The sequence below is a fragment of the Megascapheus bottae genome, chromosome 11 (genome assembly GCF_031878675.1).
Source record: "Megascapheus bottae isolate mThoBot1 chromosome 11, mThoBot2.hap1, whole genome shotgun sequence".
NCBI lineage: Eukaryota > Metazoa > Chordata > Mammalia > Rodentia > Geomyidae > Megascapheus > Megascapheus bottae.
In genome coordinates this window covers 44,011,646-44,016,296 of record NC_143519.1, presented here as the reverse complement: position 1 = coordinate 44,016,296, position 4,651 = coordinate 44,011,646, and the positions used below count along the sequence as shown (strand labels likewise).

Genomic DNA, 4,651 nt, shown 5'->3' with positions numbered 1-4,651 from the left:
GGCCTATAAACCTAGTTACTGGGGAAGCTGAGATTTGAGGATGGAGGTTCAAAGCCAGCCCAGGCACAAAAGGATCTGAGATTCTTATCTCCCAGAAAATAGAAAGTGGGGCTTGGCTCAAAGGTAGGGTGGTAGCCTTGGGCTGAAGAGCTCGGGGACAACACCTAGGCCCAGGGTTAGGGCTGTAGCCTTGAGCTGAAGAGCTTAGGGACAGTGTCCAGGCAGAGTTCAAGCCCCATGACCCACACACACAAAAAAAGTATGACATGGGTATTATTAGGCTAAAATTGAGGTATCAGCAGGGTCAGGAGGTTCTAGAGGTGAATCTATTTCTTGCCTGTCCATACTTCAGAATTAACAATGCTTACATCCTCCTATCACATCTATCTTCTCCATCTGTCTGTTAGCACAACTCCTTTGATTCTGCCTGCCTCTAGCAGTCACTTCTAGGTGTCCATAAGGAAGTCTTCCCATGTTTTCATATGTTTTTTTGTTGCTATAAGAAAATATCTGAGATTGTAATTTGTAAATAATATTGAGATTTAGTGCTTGCTTTGGCAGCACATATGCTAAAATCAGAATGATACAGAGATTAGCAGGGCCCTTCTGCAAGGATCACATGGAAATTCATAAAGTGTTCCATATTTAATAAGGAAAAGAAAAGGCTAGAAGTTTACTTGGTCTCACTGTCCTGGAGGTGAACTGTCCAAGATAGGGCAACCTCATCTGGTGAGGGCCCTGTGCTACATTCTAATGTGGCAGAAGAATGGAAGAGCAAGTGGCTGCAGGTAAAAGAAACACAAATGTTGGGCCAGGAGTTTGGCCTAGTGGTTAAAGTGCTTGCCTAGCATGCATGAAGACCCGGGTTTGATTCCTCGGTACCACATACATAGCAAAAAGCCAGAAGTGGTTCTGTGGCTCAAGTGGTAGAGCCCTAGCTTTGAGAAAATCCAGGGACAGTGCTCAGGCCCTGAGCCCAAGCCCAGGACTGGCAAAAAAAAAAAAAAAGAAACACAAATGGAGGGATAACCTTGATACAATAATTAATCCAGTGGGAGGAGGGGAGAAGGGAGAGAGAAAGAGAGAGAGCACTACCATGAGAAAGTCATTAATTTTTAAAATCATTGAATCATCAACTGTCATGTGATGGTAACCTTCCTGTCCCCATTATCTTGGAACATAACAAATTCATGGGTTCCAGGAATGGCACATAGATAACTTTGAAGGACCATTTTTCTGCCTGCTACAGCAAGTAAAACAGCTGTGATGGTGTCTGGCAACTAATCAGCACATGCTAAATGTCACTGAGTTTCTTGTACCTGGGATTCTGCAGGTGACATGCTCTCCTTCGAAGAGCAAAACCAGATCAATTGTGTTTTGAGATAAAAATGACCAAGGACTTATCAATGAAAGTTTCCTCTTTTTTCTGGTTTATCATATTCTCCACAGCTTTAAGTTCCACGGCTGAGCCCAATCCTCCACATCAGAATCAGGGTGCTCCCTGGCAACCCAGCTGTGGTGACACAGCCACTAGTCCATATCTCCTCCTGGAAAGACCTATATACACAGACCTGTAATGGTTGCTAAGTCATAATCCCACTTATCTACTGGGCACTGGTGGCTCACACCTGTAATCCTAGCTACTCAGGAGACTAAGATCTGAAGATCCCAGTTCAAAGCCAGCCTGGGCAGGTCTGTAAGACTCTTATCTCCAATTATCCACAAAAATTTGAAAGTAGAACTGTGGCTCAAGTGGCAGAGCACTCAGCAACAGCATCCAGGCCCACAGTTCAAACCTCAGGACTGGAAACAACAACAAAAGAAAAAAAAATCACTTATGTGGATTATCTTCTTCAAACCATCTACTCACTACCTCATTCAGCAATTACTCTATCTCATTTACTCACTCAGCAGTTACTGATTCTCTGTTATGAATGATGTGCTAGAGAGACTCTGAGAGTGAGTGGTCCTGTACCTGTCAGAAGACCGATGAAAAGGAGCTCTATGAGTTGCCAGTCTTAGACTTGCAAGCCTTGCTTCAACCCATCAGCTTCAATTTTTTTTACCCAACACATTAGAGTTTTATATAAAAGAATTTGAGGCTGGATGCCTGTGGCTCACACCTGTAATCCTAGCTACTCAGGAGGCTGGGATCTGAGGATTACAGTTCAAAAACCAACTCAGGCATGAAAGTCTAAGTCTAATTAATCACCAAAAAATTGTGACTCAAGTGGCAGAGCACTAGTCTTGAACTGAAATGCTCAGGGATGATGCCCAGACCTAAAGTTTAAGCCTCATGACTTACCAAAATAAAAAAAAATGAATTTGAAAACAGGATCCTTTTTCTATAGTTTGGCACACAGTAGGCACAAGAAACCAGATAATCCCTCAAACTGAAGACCAGTGGTTCAGGACAGCAAGCCCTGCGGATTCTTCGTGTTTGGCCATCAGGGTTCCTGACCCCTGGACTCCTCCACTCCAGACCTCTTTGCTTCTAAGCCTGGAAACATCTTCCTCCCTTAGCCTCCCACAGAGGCAGCTCCAGCTGCTCCTCCTCTGCCCTCCATCAGTCTCAACTATGTCTTTTTTTGTTTTTATTCTTCTATTTCTGAGCCTCATCTCTTGATCTACTCATGTTCTTTCTGAAGGCATTTTAGCTGCTCATACTATCTTTTTTTCTTTCTTGTTACTTAAATCCCATTTCATCAGAATAGCTGTGTTTTCCAAACCATTATTGTATTTCCTGCCATAGAAAGGAAGCATATTAATATGAGCCTAGTTTACCAGGAGAAGAGGAAACAGCACCTGCCCATCCCTGTGCCCTTTCTTCCCTTCCCACAGGGCATTGTAAATACTCAGCATGCTCATGCAGCCCTGCTGAGGCATCTGAAATTGTTGAAATTAAAGCTGGCTCATCATTTACTTTCCACTTCTAATAACACCTTATATTTATAGCTCTCTAGAGTTCACAAAACTCTTTGACATTAGCATGTTTAATTGGAGACTCCAACGCCCTTAGGAAGTCAGCAAGGCTGACTTTTCTGTAGAGAAGAAACAAGGCACAGAAAACCAGCCCAAGGCCAGCAGCACTAAAGCCACAAAACCAGGCCACAGCAGATCTCAAGCCCAGCACCTTCTGTGCTATGAGTCTGCATCACCTCCAATGACCAGGGCCCATTTCACAAATAGATTTGGCACAGGAATAAGGCAGTACAGTTAATCCTGGATGCAGCTGCTAGGATACTGCCACACCCACCTCAGTGTTAGCTGCGTGGTGAATTTGGAACCTCAAACAAAACTGGTAGAAGGGAGCCAAGCCATGGGAGCTCATGCCTGCAATCCTTGCTACTCAGGAGGCTGAGATCTAAGCATGGCAGTTTGAAGCCAACCCAGGCAGGAAGACCTTGAGACTCTTATCTCCAATTAACCACCAGAAAACTGAATGTGGAGCTGTGGCTCAAAGTGGTAGAGTACTAACTTTGAGCAAAAAAAGCTCAGGGCCAATCCCTGAGTTCAAGCCCCACAACAGACAAAACAACAAATAAAACAACTGATAGGAGTAAGACAAAGGAATCCTCAATTTGCATTTGGGGTGTCCTTTGATTTCAAAGAAAGTAAAAAAGGAGAAAAATCCACATTTTTGTCCTTGTTACAGTCATGTTCAATTAAATGTCACTTGAAAAATCAAACCTGCTCCTTCTGTCATAAAAATCATTTTTTAAAATAAAGAATGTCATTTGAACCCAATGAAAGTATAAAGTTTGCTAAGTTTTGAGCCAGGTACCTATGGCTCATGCCTGTAATCCTAACTGCTCAGAAGGCTGAAATCTGAGGTTTGGACAGTAAAGTCCATGAGGCTTTTTTCCAATTAACTACTAAGAAGCTGGAAGTCTAGCTGTGGCTCAAGTGGTAGAGCGCTAGCATTGAGCAAAAAAGCTAAGAGATAGCACCAGGTCCTGAGTTCAAGCTCCCCCAGTACCAGCGTGCATATGTGCGTGCATGGATACACACACACACACACTTGACACATTTCTATACAGCACACCATTGTAAGAGGATAACCTGTAAGAAGATAGACAAGGAATCTGAAGGTGAGAAAGTAGAGATAAGTGATAGAGCCCATGCACAGCTGCAATAGGCTCTAAGCTCAGTCCCCAACACAAAGAAAGAAAAAGGAAAAAAAAAACAATCTCTTAACTAGATGTGGTAGTGGTAGTGTACACCTGTATTCCTAGATTTAGGGTGACTGAGACAGAATGATCTCAAATTTGAGCCAGGCTGGGCTATATAAGAAATTCCAGACCAGCTTTGGTTACCTAATCAGAGCATGTCTCAAAACAAACAAAATGAAAGATACTTTTTTTTTTTTTTGCCAGTCCTGGGCTTGAGCACTGTCCTTGGACTTTCTCAAGGCTAGGGCTCTACCACTTGAGCCACAGAACCACTTCTGGCTTTTTGCTATGTATGTGGTACCGAGGAATCGAACCCGGGTCTTCATGCATGCTAGGTAAGCACTCTACCACTAGGCCAAACTCCCGGCCCCGATGAAAGATACTTCTACTTAATTATTTGGTAGCAGAAATATGACTACCCCAAGTTTCAGGACACCAGATCGTAAAATGTCACATGGTGTTCATTCCTTCTCTATCAT

At 43.2% G+C, this 4,651-nt stretch overlaps 1 non-coding gene across 1 annotated transcript; it reads left to right on the top strand.

Annotated features, from left to right (window-relative positions):
* The first annotated feature begins 545 nt into the window (after positions 1–545).
* Positions 546–649, top strand: LOC150056977 (U6 spliceosomal RNA). Its single transcript, XR_016537213.1, has one exon. It is a non-coding gene; the product is annotated as a U6 spliceosomal RNA (small nuclear RNA).
* The last annotated feature ends 4,002 nt before the right edge of the window (positions 650–4,651 follow it).